Source organism: Tupaia chinensis, unplaced genomic scaffold, assembly GCF_000334495.1.
Source record: "Tupaia chinensis unplaced genomic scaffold, TupChi_1.0 Scaffold000290_1, whole genome shotgun sequence".
NCBI lineage: Eukaryota > Metazoa > Chordata > Mammalia > Scandentia > Tupaiidae > Tupaia > Tupaia belangeri.
The window spans coordinates 3,658,444-3,677,178 of record NW_006159775.1 but is presented as its reverse complement, the minus strand read 5'-3'; the positions used below and the strand labels follow the sequence as shown (position 1 = coordinate 3,677,178).

The window sequence follows — 18,735 nt, the reverse complement described above, 5'->3', positions numbered from 1 at the left end:
CTGTGCAGAGCATTTGAGGCATTCGATTTTGTCTGTTACCATGAAAATTTATAACCCAACACTCATAAAAATCTGTGCCAAAAGTGTAATCTGAATTGGTTTGGCTTTCATCTGTATGAATTCTAATGTATCTCTATAAAGTAATCCTGTCATATTACCATCCACTTAAAACATTGGAGTGTTCTCATTTCCTGTAACAAAAATGTACTTTGACTGACAGGGCAAAAGCATCGCAGGTGTTACTAGGAGTGACCATGTTTCCAGATAAGAGGTTTTTAATGTGTAGTCAGATGTTAGATGATATTAGCCTTTACAAACATAAAATTTATGGGGAAACTTTAAAGAGAAACTGCATTAGGAGGAATCAGACTTAATTTCTAACTAATTCTCAAAGAACAAAGTGACCTTGCTTTTTATATTTTAATTTTTATACTTACATGTAGGTCTAAAAATCTTAGAGTTTCTTCTCTCCACATCTAGAAATCTTTGGTAACTTGGCCAAGGGCACACAATTATTATTTGTCATAGTTACATTTTGAGCTTATATCTGATCACCCTCTCCCTTTCAAAACCATTGTTAAATATCAGATCTTGATAGCTAGAATTAATTTTTGATGGCCTGACGACAGCTTGCTATAATCTACCTGCTGTTTCAATGTAAAATAAACTCGGCATTTACTTATTAAAAATAATAAAAAAAAATCTTTACGAGACAAAGCGAACCATAAGCAAAAAAGGAAAAAGTAATTTCGGAAATTGAATGAATATAAAAAATTTTAGAAGAAAAAATTTAGCCTGTATTATCAACTTCATGATAGTTCTACTTTCCACAATTTAAGGAGAAATGACATGTTTACTAATGAATAGCTCTTTCATATATTCAAAGATAATTTAAACTTTTATGACTAAAGACTCTAAGGGTAGAAATACAGACATGCTTTATACAACTAATATTTGACTGACTCTCACAAACTAAATGATGCATGACTTTTATTTAGTTTTTTTTTTTTTTTTAAGAGAGAGATTTTTTGCTATAGATCATGTGCGCTTCCCAGACAGAGGGAGGCAGAGAGACAGAAGGTTAGAAATCACCTTCCAGGGGGATAGCTATTCTGCAATCCCTTCTCCTCCATTCTACTCTTGGGATTTTGGGCATGCACACAATTGTGTCCCAATGATGCCTCACTTTATTTCGGCTTGACATTCTTTATGAATGTTAAAAAGATTATATTAAAGAACTATGCTATCTTTTATATGTAGATATTTTGACAGTTCTAGGCAATAGATACAATTATTTCGTAAGCATTGCACAATGGCACATACAACTGTCTTCTGCCTTTATGTTACGTTAAAAAAAAAATTAACCGAAAAATCAAAGACGCCACAACGTATCCTACTTTAGTTGGATAAATAATCAGTCAGCTAAATAATCAGAGCAGAATTGGGAGAAAAGAATACAGACAGTACAATAAAGAAAAAGTGAATTCAAACCTAAGGCTTATGATATCCCAGAGCAAATATTAATTGTTCCAGTTTCTCTAAGTTCATTCCTTCCCTTGCTTCCCTTTCATAACTTCTGTGTCTCATAAGCTTAACGGATACATTAGAAAGTGGTAGCCTATATTTGGGAGGTTTCATTTTTGTGATGTATCGGCATTTTACTTTGTGTTTGTTAAGTATGAAAGAGCTTCCCAATTGATGCCTGTAATTTTGTAAATTTTAAGGCATAAAATATTCTTTATGGGTGAAACTTTGTCTGCTTAATCAATCTGCCAGCAAGTACTTTTTTTTTCTGGCCAAATATTGCTTAGGGCCTTCAAGTGTTTCTTCATCTGTGAAATGAAAAGAGGTACTTCCAACCTAAAATGCTCTGATCTTCATGTCCCCTTGTAAGTTTGAAAATCTTTCTAAAGAGTTATACACTAAACAACAGAGAAGACAAGACTGGAAACTCTCTGTGGATGCTTAGCTTCCATTTTATTTTTTAAAATTTTACTGCCAGAAGATATGTGTGTGTACCAGGAGGGGAAAGGAGAGAGAGAGAGAGAGCTAGAGAGAGAGAGAGAGAGATTTGAATGCAGCCCTCAATGGAGCTGGTCACACCACAATCTTTTTGTTCCATTTCTCAATGCTATCAGGATTTAGAGCACACACATGCATGTGCATTAGCCTGGCATGTTTCACAAGCTTCCAGGGCCACAATTCAAACCACAGTCAGTTGTGTGGGAATCCAGCTCTCCCCACGCAGCACTTAATTGTTGTGCCCCAGGACAGCCTCAACCCTTGTTTTTCTTTATTTAAGTCTCTATAGTAAAGGTCTAATGACAATCTGGCTTTTGCCATTTTTTCAGTATTAATACTTCCTTAAGAGTGCTCTAAGTCAAGATTTGTCTTAGAGATCAAGTTTGAAGGTCAGAGTTTATAACAAAGGTAGATCATATGTGTTGATATTTGAATGCACCTTCCTTCCCTGAAAGATATGATTTTGTAACACCCAGTACCTCAGAATGTGATCTTATTTGCAAATAGAGTTTTTACACAGATTTACAGTTAAGTCATTTTAGTGTGGCCCTTCATTCAATATGATTCATGTACTAATGAAAGGGGAAATGTGGACCCAGAGACACGATGTGGGAAGACACAAAGAAATGTCAGTGATCTTTTAGCTAAGGAGTGCTTGAACCTACTAGAAGCTAGGAGAGAGGCCTGAGACAGATCCTTCCCTAGCTCCTTCAGAAAGAGGATGCCTTATTAACATCTTGATTTTGTACTTCTAGTCTCCAGAACTGTCAAAATATCTACATATAAAAGATAGCACAGTTCTATATTTAATATAATCTTTTTACCATTCATGAAGAATGCCAAAGCTAGGGAACCAGCAGTTAGCATAATGGCTATGTCGCTGGACTCCCACGTAGTTGACCGCGGTTCGTGTCCCGGACCCGGTGGCTTAAAACTCATGCCAGGCACTTGTGTGTGTGTGCCCAAGATCCCGAGAGGAGAATGGAGGAGAAGGGATTGCGGTGTGACCATCCCCCCTGGGGGGGTGATTTCTTGTTTTCTGTCTCTATGTCTCTGTCTGTCTGGCGAGCACACGCGCCCTACAGCGAAAACCTCTAAAAAAAGAAAAAATAATAAAGAATGCCAAAGCTGAATTAAAGTGAGGCATCATTGGGACCAGTAGGTGGCATAATGGTTGTCACTAGACTGTCATGTAGTTGCCTACGGTTTGAGTCCTGGACCTAGCAGCTTAAAACTCATGCCAGGTGCGTGTGCATGCTTGCTCAAAATCCTAAGAGGAGAATGGAGGAGAATAAATTTTGGCATAGCCATCTCCCCCCTGGAGGGTGATTTCTTGCTTTCTGTCTGTCTTTCTCTGTGTCTTCGGTTAGTGCATGTATCCTATAGCAAAAATCTCTCTCTCAAAAAAAAAAAAAAAAGAGAGAGAGAAAGAAAGAAAGGAAGAAAGAAACTGCTCTAGCACAAGAATATTTTTTTTTGTATTATGAAATAGGATCATTCATAAAAATTTTCACAAACATAAAATAAACTATAGTATAAAAAATAGTTATAATACATGTAGCAATTTTCCAACTTATTTGCTTCATAACTGTATTTTCATTTACAGATGGCTTTGGACAAAAATTATTTTTGGAGGCTGTCTCTTTGAATGTTTTTCCTGTAGCCTGACTGTGTGAATTATTTTCATCTATTTTTATCTAGGTGGAAGCTGTCAATTATAGATTTAAAGATAGCTTCATCTTTGTAAAGAGAAAAGGCAGAAAAATAGATAATGGGAAAGAATAAGTCTTTAAAATAACATTAAAATTTCAGAGATATCTCAATCCTTTATAGAGTCTATAGTAAAGTTCTCAACTTTGGAAACATTTTCAAAAAATATTATAAGAATTGCTAAATCTTAGAAAAATAACCCTGAGGATCAGTGGGTGGTGTAAAGGTTATGTCACTGGACTCCCATATAGTTGAACACAGTTTGAGTCATGGACCCAGTGGTTTAAAACTCATGCCAGTTGTGTGTGCATGCATGCCCAAAATCCCAAGAGGAGAATGGAGTAGAAGGGATTGTGGTGTAGGCATCCTACCAGGGGATGATTTCTCACTTTCTGTCTCTCTGTCTCTCTCTGTTTGGTGAGTGCACACAGCATAGAAAAATCTCTTTAAAAAAAAAAAGAAAAGGAACTCTAACACTACCCTACCACAAAATGTCATCTAAATAAATTACTATAGTGTAACGTTTAGAGATAAATTTGAAAATTTAACTGACATTAGATTCTAATAAACTAACAAGAAAATGATTAAGAAAGTCTATCACAATTCAAACCTAATAATAATTTGCTCTAAAACTGAGACACAAAAATGTAGAGGAACAATTAAAAGCAAAGTTTGCTGTAGGATAAATCACCTAATTCAAAGATAGTGTATTGGCTTCTTTAATAACCTCACAATAAGATTTTATAAAACTAACTGGTATTTAGTATGTTAATGTATGAAATCATACAAAGTTATAAAAATATCTAGAAAACAAGAAAAGTTATAATATGTAAATGAGTAATAAACAATCCCTATAACTCGGGGCCAGCATATGGTATAGCAGTGACATCACTGGACTCCCATATAGCTGATCACAGTTCAAGTCCTGGACCTGATAGTTTGAACTGCACACTAGATGCATGCATGAGTGTACCTAAGATCCCAGAAGGAGAATGGAGAAGGGATTATTGTGTGGCCATCTTCCCTAAGGGATGAATTTTCACCTTCCCTCCCACTGTCTCTGTCTCTCTCCCTGGCAAGCGTACATGCCTTAAGGCAAAAATCTAAAAAACAAAAAATCCCTAAAACTCAATAGCAAATTTATTTAAAATTTGCATTTTATATAAATATACACACATAACAAATGTATATACAAAGATATATAAAGAGGGCCTTAAAAAATTCATGAAAAAATATGTATTATGGGGCCAGCAGGTGGTATGGTAGTTACAGCACTAGAATCCCACATGGTTGAACATGGTTCAGGTACCAGAACAGTCAGCTTGAAAATCACACTGGGTGCATATAAGTGCATGCCTAAAATCCCAAGAGGAGAATGGAGAAGGGAGTGGGCATGACCATCCCCCTAGTGGGTGACTTCTACTTTCTCCCTCTCTGTCTCTTGGGAGAACACATAGGACCTATGGGGAAAAAAAGCACCTATGCAAAAAAAAAAAAGTATATTATTAAGACAAAACAAAACAACAACAACCAAAAAAACTATGCATGGATTTCAAAAGGTTATTTATTAATTCATTCTTTTACCAACATAAACTTAAGCTTTAATGATATATTTCCATGAATTTTTTAATGTCTCCTTGCATGTATTTGATTTAATGTAGTTTAAAACTTGTGTATAGTATAATTACCTATATATGTTAAACTAAATGATTATCATTTTTATCTTGTGTATAAACTTTCGTCACTTTAAAATATATCAATGAAATTTTCATGGCACTTCTTAGCTCAGAATTTATAGTTTGAAACAGTCATCTTTGGGACAAGTAGATGGCATAATGGTTACATCACTGGACTCCCTAAAAGTCAACAGTGGTTCAAGTCCCAGATCCAGGGCTTAAACTTACTCTGAGCACCTGTGCATGTATGCCCAAAATCCCAAGAAGAGAATGGAGTAGAAAGGATTGTGGCATGGCCATCCACCCAAGGGGTGATTTCTCATTTTCTATCTCTCTGTCTCTCTGGAGAGAACACGCACCCTATAGCAAAAATCTCTAAAATAAAATAAAATAAGTCATCTTTATATTTTATTTTATAGTTGCAGTATGTTTTACCTAACTATTTGCAACTGTTTGGCATTTATTCTTTTTTTTAAATATTAGTTTCACATTTTACATAAAGTCCCCAACATGGTGTATGTATTCTTTCTTTCTCCCTCTCTTTCTCTAAATATATATATATATATAAACATATAATTTATTTATTTATTTATTTATTTCAAAAGAGCATTTACTCTTTAAGACTCTAGAACTCGCAGAATATTTAACAGACTGAGTGCTTATAAATATTGTTGAGAGATAAGATTTCTATTAAACATAGGTGAATCACACTTTTTAATAAGGAGGCAGATAGAAGAATCCAGGAACTCTTAATTATGTTTATTCTCACAGAATTATTTTCCAGAAAGGTTTCTAAAAATTATTATAAGAATATTATAAAATATTACAAGAATAGAACTTAAGACACACATTGTGTATTTGTTAATTCATACTTCATACTAAATATACTAAATAGTTTTTAAAAGAATTAAAACTCTATGGTGGGACCAGCAGTTAGCATAATGGCTATGTCACTGGACTCCCATGTAGTTGACCGCGGTTCAAGTCCCGGACCTGGTGGCTTAAACTCATGCTGGGCACGTGTGAGTGCATCCCCAAGATCCTGAGAGGAGAATGGAGGAGAAGGGATTGCGGCGTGGCCATCCCCCCTGGGGGAGGTGATTTCTCACTTTCTGTCTCTCTGTCTCTCTCTGTCTGTCTGGTGAGTGCACACGCCCTAGAGAAAAAAAAAAGAATGAAAACTCTATGGGAACACAGCTATTTTATACATTGTAGTTTTTCAGAGAAATATAGCTGGATTTATTTTATTGTTATTATTTTTAAAACAATTATATATTTAATTTTAGTTATCGTTATTGTTTTTACAAGTTTTTCAATAGGGTACATGCACTCATGAGAGAGAGAAAGAGAACATGAGAAAGCAAGCTTCCAGGTCAGCTACTCGCACAACAGCTGGCCATGTGGCAGTCCAGTACCTTTACTAACTACCACCTGCAAGCCTTTGTGGGCTTATTTTCTCATATGTTCACTTTATTTTCCAGTGTGTTAAATGGCAAAATGATGCTAAACATTAAAGTTAAATTTTAAATAGCTTATAAATATTTTCTCATTAGTCTTCTGAATAGTCTTGAAAGATAGATGACAGACATTATTTTCATAATATCAATAGTGAAATTAGTAATTAAAGGTTCCAAGGAGCAATCTGCAGTACTCAGTGGACTAAATGATACAGAAGAATAAATTTAGAAAGAAAAGTAAAATAAATAAGTAATAAAATAGGTCTGTAAACTAAAACACACAAACAAGTACCAGATACCATGCAATGCAGAGTTAACCTAGAAGCCTAAACAAGTCAACATGGTTTATGTCAGATCCACTTTTATGATATCTAGTTAGCAATCTTGTGGATTACGGAGCTAACGTGTCTTCTACAATAACATATCTTATTGCTTGAGAGTAATGATGCATTTGGCGAATGTGTTCATGTTAGAATTCACCAGAATGGTCATCCAGAAAGATCTGGAACTTTTTCCCTGTACAGACTTAGCTTGTGGTTCACCTACAGGATATAGAATAAGGTTTCAAAAAGCTTAATCTATTTAATTACATAACTTTTACATTTATTATTAGAAACAAAAGTTAAAGTCAGTTAAAATGTAGGTAAATATTAACACTGGATAAAAATCACCTCAAGAAAGAAAGAAATAAAAGAAAATAATACAGGATGGCAAATATCCTATTGAGGCTCCAAAACTCTTCAGACTTAATGAGATCCTAACAATCAGTACTTTAAAGGATTCTTCTTGTAGAGATTGGGAAAATAAAGCCACTTGAGAAAGTAGTCTCCTTGCTTTTATATAAATCCAAGTGACCTGAATTTATGTGACACTCAACCCCTCAAATAAATGTTTTCTAGTGACAGGAAGATTCAGAAAATGCTTCAACAGCAATAACTGGGATGGACGCTGTGTTGTAATAATTTGGATACACTTGACTAATGCAGTTATTTGCAATGAGGTTGGCTCAGTGCCCAAAGCAGTGAGCAAACAAATATAGCTCGACAATTGTTTCATGCCTTCCAAGACAGCCAGAAAGATTTTTGCTCAGTCCGGGGGGAGGGGGGGGCAGTGGTCACTGCTGTGGACTCTGGTCATCCAAACCTCCTCAGATATATTTTTAAAATAGTCTTTGTTAAATTCACCAATGTGTTCTATGTAAAAATGCTGGTGAGGCACGAGCGTTTTTAATCAAATTAGTATGCAACATAAGGCAGCTGTGTATTCAAATGGGTTTTTTAGCAATTTGGTTGTTTTCCTTATAATAACAGGAAAGAACATTTTGATTTTGAAGGTGACAGAGGCAATATTACCAGAATTAAACAATCTGAATTAGCTTTTTCATGAAATGTAATATGTTTTATGCTTTTAGATGGGATGCTCCGGTGCTTTCAGATGAGCCTTCCACTGTCACAGTCAATGGCCAGGAACAGAATAAGCTCTGGAGGTAGGATTATCCTCAAATTTAATTTTTTTTTAGAAGAAGCTAATGGCAAATGTTTCTAGCAAACTTTAGGTTCATCTATGTTATAACTAGAGAACCAAGACAGGATATTAAAAGAACAGATAAGTATAAAATTAGTAAACAAAGTTTGACATTTTGCTTATTCTATGAATTTAATGCTGAAAATGAATATAATCCCTAAAATCATAAACAGCATGCACGTCAGACAAAAGCTGCAAAATTTCATTTCTTTGTCAACTTAGGTAAATTCAGAACTCCAGTACATAAGAGAGTAGCGAGATTACAAATTTAACTTTAAATGATACGATAACAATTTTTAATGCAAAGATTTTACAATCAAAGCTAATTAAAGATGCAAAGAAAGTCTCTTTTTGTTATTTCAACACTTTGTATAGAGTGGTATTCAAAAGAGCAGCATTGCGAGTCTAACCATATCCCTATAAAGAAAGAAAATTCTTGTTCAAGATCAATCAGGAGGAAACAAAAAGAGGAAGATAAAAACACACATGTGATGTTTAAGGAATATTTGGAATCCTTAAAATGAACAGCTCCCATAAAGCCATTCTTAACATTCAAGGTTAGCCTATGTGGTTTTGAAAAATGACAAGAAAGTTTCTGTGCTAGCTCCTCATATGCCCAGAGTTTCATCAGTATTTTATGAAGCAAAATCTGTTGAATTCTTAGCAACTAGAACTGCCTTTTATTAACATGTAATTTGAGAGAGAAGTACTGCTGAGAAAATAATTTTGAAAATCCTGATGGTGCTAAGTCATTTCTTCATCGTCATGAAAATGCTGTCTGAAAGTCCTTAGAAGATGATGATCTAGGAACTTTCCACCCTAAGGCCGGACAAATAGTGATTAATGTCACCGATACCAACATAGCCCAGGAGCCATGTGATGCTGCTTCAAAAGGAATAATGCCCGCATAATAGAATAATAAGTGCATGCACTGGGGACCACATAGATGCTCTACAAATATTAGCAAGAGCAATGTGACTAAAGCAGGCTGCTAGTGTTCTGGATGAAAAGATTTTTAAAGCCATCTGGTGTCTGGACATCAGCCTGAAAACCACAGGCTTCAATCCATAAGATAATCCATTTACACAGTCTACATACTGAGATGGTTTTCTCCACGGATTTGTTCCATTATCCCAAATCAGTCCCTGTAACCTGTGGAAAGGTCTAATGTCAGCGAGATAATAGTGAGAAAGCCCTTATTACTTCATTTATTAGACACATTTAGTATAGTGATTCTAAGAGTTGAGTGGTTCATTCTCAAGGACGGAAATGGTAGACTAACATAGGTAATACTTTGGGATGAAAACCATATTTTCTTTATGGAAAAAAAAGATTTAAAAATATGGATGTTGTATGCCTTGTAAGAAGGACAAATAATTCCAAAAGGAGAGTTTTTAGGGATTAAAAGTAACATTTAAAGGGAATTTTAAAATTCAAAACATTTCCTGATAACATATGAGATTAAAAAAGAGAAGTTAAAGTGGTCTCTGAATTTGAACCTGAAAAGTTGAAGAGAAAAGCATAATCAATGAAGCAACCTAAGTATATAGTCAAGGAGTGCCAAAAAGGGTAAAATATGCTTAATATTTCAAAAAATTATACCTCAAATTATGTAATAATTTAAAAGGTAATTTCATTTTTAAATTTATTTTAATAACAATTTATGACAGATTTTTGTTTTAAAATTTTATCTCTGTTTCTTTAGAAAAATATTTGGCCTTCTAATATATAAAATAACAAATACATAACATCTTTAAAGCATAATTGTAATATATCAATAAACAGCGTATGTACTAAGACTTTTAAAATAGCAATCCAAAATGTCCCCATTAGAGTTAGATCCAGTCAGAGCAAGGCACTGGATGTGTTTTTCCTTTCCCTTTATGTGTAGTTTTTCTTTTCTAGTTCAGTGAAAATATACCCCTTTCTGTAATTGTAATCTACTTCAACCTTTCCCACTGAGGTGAGTCATTTTGAATTCAATCCACTTTGCACTGAATATTCCCATGAGCTATGTATCCAAATACAATAAATATGACAAACAGTCATGGCATAAGTTTTATACAAAGAAAAAAATCTATCTCATCTTTCACTTCCTCTTCTCTGTGAGTGTTCTCTAATGCTTAACGTGAAAAGCTTCTGCCTGCACGATGAAGCTCCAAGTTCAGTGAGGGAAGGACACAGTCTTCTAATGGTTTTGAATAGGATAGAGATAGGTTTATATAAGAATTCAATGAATGGTTATTAAATAAATGGGAAAAGACATTACCACCTTAGGCACACATGTGTGTGTGTGCTACCAACTACATGTGATGAAATGTCAATTTTACCATCATGTGACTTCTGCCTTCAGGTGGGTGGAGGGAAAAGAGATGAGATGGGATCAGCTCATAATCATCTAGAAAACATCTACTGAATATCTTGTGTGCCAGGAAGAAGGTCATGTTAAAAGCAATTCCTGCTCTCAGGATCTTATACAATCCAACATGAATACAAGAACTTTATTAACTTTTAAAAATTACTGCAGGCTGGCTTTTGACTCTACTCTTTCCTTTTCATATATCACAAGCTTTTAAATAGTGTCTCTGAGATGGTCATTTAATGTGGTTTCAAGCTTACAGATTCAAATTGGTAAATTATCTGGATTGTTACCAACTAACATTGGTGAAAAAAAAGATAGCTAAATGTAGCAGAGATATAACGTTGTTCCTATTTAAAATAATTTTTATAATCCCTCAAAGAAAAGAGAGGCATAGAAGATGGGCAGAATTAGAGAGGATCAGAATAGATACAGGGATTAGTAAACAAGTGAGAATTTTAGGGAATCTTTTTTGCTAAAGAATTACTTTTATTTAACTTTATTTATTAGTATTATATTATTTTCCAGTTTGATGAGAGAGAGAGAGCAAGAAAGTGAGAAAGCAAGTCACCAGGTTTGGGACTCAAACCATGGTTGGTCATGTGGGAGTCCAGCACCTTTAACCACCACGCCACCTGGTAGCCCCAAATATTAGGGAATCTTAAGAGTTTTGTCTGAGATGAAACTGGCATAATTCAGAGACTGACAATATTTAGAAACTGAAAAATTTAACTTTATCTTAATTTAGAAAAATCACACATAGGTAACAAATTCAATGGTCAAGAGTGATCCATCACTGATAGGGGCTAAACTCAGGATAAAGTAAAAAGTAAATATTCTTTTTATTATTATTATTTGCTATAGGATATGTACACTCTCCAGAGAGAGACAGGAAGAGAGAGAGGGGGAATGAAAAATCTCTCTTGAAGTAGTTGGCCACACTGCAATCCCTTCTCTATTTTTCTCTTGGAATTTTTAGCATGCACACACATGTACCGGGAGTGTCATTCAAGCTGCAGAATCTGGGACTTGAACATTTCAGTTGGCCATTTGGGATCCAGTCACCTTAAGCACCATGCCACTTACTGACCCCCAAAGAAGCATTCTTACTCATGTATTATATTCATATATAATGCATGAATATAGTTTTCTGGTTTATAGACCATTATGCACAGAATGAGTCCAGTTATGTTCAAAGAAGGACTAGAAATGTATAGACCATAAAGCTAAAAACTTATCTTTGATGTTGGGATTTTCTAGTATTTGTATTTTTTTCTCACCACTTTCCAATATTCTATAATAGACATACATTACCAGTATAGACAGAAAAAATTTAAAACTTTACAATAACTGACCAAATAGATGAGTGTGTATATTAAAAGACATTACTTATTTAGTCAAAGTGAAAGTTATCAAAATGGCTGAGCTAAGAACATTCAAATGGCTGACCTGGGGGACAATGAGACCACCTAAGTGTGAAAGGATCAACTGAAGATAGCTAGACTTTATTTTCACAAAGTATGTAACAGCATGAATTTAGTTTTAGCAATCTTTTGATCATTTTCCGCCAATGTTAGTTCATAAAAATCCAGGTAATTTACCAGTTCCAATCTATAAGCTTGAAACCACATTTAATGAGCGTCTCAGAGACAAACTGATTAAAAACACAGCTATTTTATTTATTTGATTTTGAGTTTACATGTACACAAAATGGGCTATTGACGCCTGATTCAAAGGGTTTTTATAAATACTAAATGAAAAATGTTTATGAAGCATTTAGGACAAACATACCATGTACAGCACTATTTTGTTAGATCTGGAAAGATCCTTATATATCATCAAGCCCAGGGAATTTTTTGGACTGTGGACTGAATCATTTAGGGTTATGATATAATTTAGAAGGACCTGATAATCAGCATTTAAAAAATACAATTGTAAAGAATATAAGAAAATAGAAAATATGACATACATGATACCAAAAGTTATGAGCTGTACTCTGTGTTAGAGATTTGTTTTGACAGCAGTCATTTGGGAAACACGAAGCAAACCTACATAGAATACCACTTCACACCCACTACAAGGACTAAAATAAAAGAGACATAATAAGCATTAGTAAGAATGTAGAAAAATTGTTACCTGATACACTATGACTAGGATTATAAATGGCACAACCACTTAAAGAAAGGGAATTCATCAAAAGGTTAAACTGTACAGATTTTTGTATAGCTGATAAGATTCTTTGTAGAGAAAATACTTTTTTAAGAATGCAGGTTGTAGCTTTTTGAGGGGTTACTACATACAGTTAGATTTTATAGCTTCTGATGTTGAATGTTCCTTCATATTTGATGGTTTAATTTCTTAACTTGTGTATGGTAATACAGCACACTCATAGGAATTGGTATGAATAGAGGGATTGTGGTGTGTCCATCCACCCTGGGGGGGGGGGATTTCTTGCTTTATGTCTCTTGGTGAGTGCATGCGCCCTATAACAAAAATCTCTCTTAAAAATATTAACATGACCATATGACCCAGGAATTCCACTCCTAGGTATACACCAAACGGAAATGAAAACTTGTCAACACCAAAACATGAATGTTGATATCAGCAATATTCAGAAGAGTCAAAAATTGGCAATGACCTACTGTCCATCAACTAACAAATGAGTAAACAGAATGTAATCTGTTTATATAATGAAATATTATTTGTCAATGAGAAGAAGTGAAGTACTAATGTTTGATACAACACAGATGAACCTTGAAAATACTAGGCTAAGTCAAAGAAGCAATAAACCTCCAAGTGTGGGCTGCAACTCTGATCTTTAATGATTCTGGTCAATAAAGGAGAACTTCATAGTCAAGCATACACCACTGAAAGCTGAAATGCTAGAGATAGAAATTATGAACCTCCTGATGGATTCTTAGGTGGCTAAGACAGCCCTCTAAAAAAGGAAATGGGAAAGGTCCAGCCACACAGAGAGCACACAGAACAAATACCGTAAGTCATAGTTTCATGGGAAGAAGTCAGTCTCCTTAAGGCACAGTCCAAAGACGATGTTCTAGTTCTTTGATGGTTAAAACAACTGTGTCACAAAAGGCAAGATGTAAAGGGGATTCATGAAAAGTAAATGGATGGTTTATTTGTAAATTCTTACATACACAGGTTTTCTTATAATTCAATTATTAGGAAAGTAACTGTACTAAAATATGGACATATGCAATTTAACAGTGTTTTACTTTTCTGTTCTTTCTTTTACTCACTTGTGTAATGGATATAAAAATAATTTTTGGGGACCAGCAGTTGGCGTAATGACTATGTCACTGGACTCCCATGTAGTCAACCATTGTTCGAGTCTTGTACCTGGTGGCTTAAACTCATGCTGGGTGTGTGTGTGTGCGTGCCCAAGAGCCGGAGAGGAGAATGGAGGAGAAGGGATTGCAGCGTGGCTATCCTCCCTGGTTTTTTCTCACTTTCTGTCTCTCTGTCTTTCTCTGTCTTTCTGGCGAGTGCATGTGCTGTATAGCAAAAACCTCTCCAAAAAAAAAATGTATATGTGTGTGTGTGAATAAATATATATATATATTATATGTATATATAAATGTATATATACATATTATATATATATATTTCCTGTGCTTTTTAAAAATAAAATATAATACATGTGTAACATTTAAAAATAACCTGTTAAAATTCAATATGTAATATTGATAAATTCTATTAAAAATAATTCAAAAGTAACACCAAACAAATGCAATCCAAAGCTCCCAGATTTTTATAGTTGTACCTTCACCATTGTACCTGTATTCCAGTTGGTATCGATGCCTAGTAACCTTACATTATTTCTTCAAACAGCATGTCCAAACAGGAACATGTCCTCTTTCATATGAAACCTGCTACTAAACTACATGACCTATCTGAGTGGTTTGCCCTCCGATTTACATAATCACCCAAGCATAAGGTAATTTTATGCCTCTAGTGACTAGAATGATGCCTTACATATAGAAAAAAGGCGCACACTTTTGGTGAATGAGTGGCATTCATTCCTCTATTTTACTTTTCATCTCCAGATCACTAAATCTTTTAGTTGTATTTCCTAATATTTTTCCAATTTGTACCCTTCACTTTCCTCAATCACCTTTGCATCAGTATATCATGTTATTACATTTAACCAGAAATATTTCATTATTTCCTAACTGGACTTCCTGTCTCCAATCTAAATCTTGCAGGTCCATCTATATGTTACTTCAAAAGAGATTTCTCTAAAACAAATTAGTTCATACTAAGATCAGGCTTAAAATGTTTCAGTGGTTTTCCATAGCCTGACGAGTAAAGTCTAACTCTATTAACTCCAGAATACAAGATTCTTCCTGATTTTGTTGTTGTTGTTAAGGTTTTTGCCAGAGGTTGCAATTCCTTGCTGTAGAGGAGAGAGTCATAGAGAGACAGTGAGAGGGAAAGTAAGAAATCACCTCTTGATGTGACAGTCATGCCACAATCCTGTCTTCTCCATCCACCTGCTGAGATTTTGGCATGCATGTTTATATGCCCAGCATGATTTTCAAGCTGACTGGTCCAGGACCCAAACAATGGTCAGTCATGTGGGTGTCCAATACCTTAACCACTATGCCATCCACTGACCCTGTTCCTGATTTGTTTTTATAAATTTTCCAAGTCTTTGACCTACCTTTCCCTATTGTCCAAATCTCTAGGATGCTACCTTCTGCCTGATATTTATTTGTGACTCCCTTTTGAGTCAATGTTTCCCTATATTTTGGGCCAAATTTAATGCACACTTTTTTTGAAATGTACTCAGCTACTTTTGGGTCCACCTTCAAGATTTAATATAAGATTCTATGTGATGTCTGGAATGAATTATAAGAAGTCTTTAATTTTAGCAATTTCTTTCCTTCTTTTTTTTTTTTTTTGGAGGGGTTTTGGCTATAGGGCGCATGTGCTCGCCAGACAGACAGAGAGAGACAGAGAGATACAAAGCAGGAAATAACCCCCCAGGGGGGCTGGCCATGCCGCAATCCCTTCTCCTCCATTCTCCTCTCGGGATCTGGGGCACGCACGCACACGTGCCCGGCGTGAGGTTAAGCCACTGGGTCCGGGACTCGCACCGCGGTCGACTACGCGGGAGTCCAGCGACATAGCCATTACGCTAACTGCTGGTCCCTTTCCTTCTTCTTCTTCTTTTTTTTTTTTTTGGAGGGGTTTTGGCTATAGGGCGCATGTGCTCGCCAGACAGACAGAGAGAGACAGAGAGATACAAAGCAGGAAATAACCCCCCAGGGGGGCTGGCCATGCCGCAATCCCTTCTCCTCCATTCTCCTCTCGGGATCTGGGGCACGCACGCACACGTGCCCGGCGTGAGGTTAAGCCACTGGGTCCGGGACTCGCACCGCGGTCGACTACGCGGGAGTCCAGCGACATAGCCATTACGCTAACTGCTGGTCCCTTTCCTTCTTCTTCTTCTTTTTTTTTTTTTTGGAGGGGTTTTGGCTATAGGGCGCATGTGCTCGCCAGACAGACAGAGAGAGACAGAGAGATACAAAGCAGGAAATAACCCCCCAGGGGGGCTGGCCATGCCGCAATCCCTTCTCCTCCATTCTCCTCTCGGGATCTGGGGCACGCACGCACACGTGCCCGGCGTGAGGTTAAGCCACTGGGTCCGGGACTCGCACCGCGGTCGACTACGCGGGAGTCCAGCGACATAGCCATTACGCTAACTGCTGGTCCCTTTCCTTCTTCTTCTTCTTTTTTTTTTTTTTGGAGGGGTTTTGGCTATAGGGCGCATGTGCTCGCCAGACAGACAGAGAGAGACAGAGAGATACAAAGCAGGAAATAACCCCCCAGGGGGGCTGGCCATGCCGCAATCCCTTCTCCTCCATTCTCCTCTCGGGATCTGGGGCACGCACGCACACGTGCCCGGCGTGAGGTTAAGCCACTGGGTCCGGGACTCGCACCGCGGTCGACTACGCGGGAGTCCAGCGACATAGCCATTACGCTAACTGCTGGTCCCTTTCCTTCTTCTTCTTCTTTTTTTTTTTTTTGGAGGGGTTTTGGCTATAGGGCGCATGTGCTCGCCAGACAGACAGAGAGAGACAGAGAGATACAAAGCAGGAAATAACCCCCCAGGGGGGCTGGCCATGCCGCAATCCCTTCTCCTCCATTCTCCTCTCGGGATCTGGGGCACGCACGCACACGTGCCCGGCGTGAGGTTAAGCCACTGGGTCCGGGACTCGCACCGCGGTCGACTACGCGGGAGTCCAGCGACATAGCCATTACGCTAACTGCTGGTCCCTTTCCTTCTTCTTCTTCTTTTTTTTTTTTTTGGAGGGGTTTTGGCTATAGGGCGCATGTGCTCGCCAGACAGACAGAGAGAGACAGAGAGATACAAAGCAGGAAATAACCCCCCAGGGGGGCTGGCCATGCCGCAATCCCTTCTCCTCCATTCTCCTCTCGGGATCTGGGGCACGCACGCACACGTGCCCGGCGTGAGGTTAAGCCACTGGGTCCGGGACTCGCACCGCGGTCGACTACGCGGGAGTCCAGCGACATAGCCATTACGCTAACTGCTGGTCCCTTTCCTTCTTCTTCTTCTTTTTTTTTTTTTAAATTGTCAGAGGATGTGTGCACTTGCCAGAAAGAAACAAAGAGACAGAGTGAGAAACAGAAATACCTGCCAAAGGGGTGTGGTCACATTGCAATCCCTTCTCCTCCATTTCTCCATCCTGTTAGGACTTGGGGTATCTATGCACATGTGCCTGCTTGTTTTTCAAGCCTCCAGAGCCAGGACTCAGCCATGTGCTCCGTTAACCACATGGCTATGAGGATGGATCTAGTTTCTTAAACTAACTTCTTAAAGTTATTTATCAACATAATTTACTGACAAATAACATCATTGGTGAAAAGCACTATTAATGAGTTCTGACAAATGCCATTTTATACAAATTTAAGTTTATTTCTGTCATGAATGTAGTCATTCTTACATTTCCATGGAATACTCCATTGAAAATACTTGCTACAAGGCTTTTACAGCCTCTCTTTAGGAAACTTCACTGTTAATGATACTTCATAATCTTTTTCAAGATATAAATATTGTCTATAAATTTTTTTAATCTGGGACCAGCAGTTAGCTTTATGGCTATGTCGCTGGACTCCCACGTAGTCGACCGTGGTTCACGTCCTGGACCCGATGGGTTAAAAACCACGCCCGGCGCGGCCGATGGCTTAAAACTCACGCCAGGCGCGTGTGTGTGCATGCCCAAGATCCCAGGAGGAGAATGGAGAAGAAGGGATTGTGGTTGTGGCCATCCCCCATGGGGGGTGATTTCTTGCTTTCTGTCTCTCTGACTCTGTCTGTCTGGCGAGCGCACGTACCCTATAGCAAAAACCTCTCCAAAAAATTTTTTCTTTTAAATTTTATAATTCTTATTTACATTTAATTGTTGTATATCTTTGTGGATATAATAAGATTTCAAAGCAAGCATGCAGTATGTGATAATCAAATTAGGGATATTACAATAGTCATCATCTTCAACAAAGAGTATTACATTATGCTGTGCATCTTTGTTTCTCATTAGACTTTTTTTTTTGCTTAGCAAAGGTCTAGTTTTCTCAAACATGATTGTTGACTAAGTGAATAAGTGATCTTATGTTTTCAAACTACTCTACAAATCTCCTTTAAATTTTATTTTATTTTAGTTTTAGTTTTCTAAAGTAGCAAATTTTTGTTGAGTTTTGAATTCTGTACTAAGTCATTGATGGATATTAGTGAATCTGATGCTTATGACAGAATGTTTTTGTGTTGAAGTCAACTCAAACTTTTCCATAAAAGGGGACTTCACAAAGTTTATGGAAAAAAGGAATTTAGGTATGAGTTTACTTTGGTGAAAAAAATTGTAAAATCCATGCATAGTTTTTCATAATACCCTCTCCATGAACTTTTGGAAAATCCCTCATAAGACATTTTTTAATTGAAGTCTCT

At 36.8% G+C, this 18,735-nt stretch overlaps 1 protein-coding gene and 1 long non-coding RNA gene across 2 annotated transcripts in view; one reads left to right on the top strand and one right to left on the bottom strand.

Moving 5' to 3' along the window:
- CCDC178 (coiled-coil domain containing 178) overlaps positions 1 to 18,735 on the bottom strand; it is a 431,445-nt gene that overhangs the window by 131,375 nt on the left and 281,335 nt on the right. The gene's annotated exons all lie outside the window — the stretch shown is intronic.
- LOC102499743 (uncharacterized) overlaps positions 1 to 18,735 on the top strand; it is a 60,591-nt gene that overhangs the window by 26,819 nt on the left and 15,037 nt on the right. Inside the window, exon 2 of the long non-coding RNA XR_334823.1 lies at positions 8,277 to 8,351. This is a non-coding gene — a long non-coding RNA (uncharacterized LOC102499743). The remainder of the gene's footprint in view (positions 1 to 8,276; positions 8,352 to 18,735) is intronic.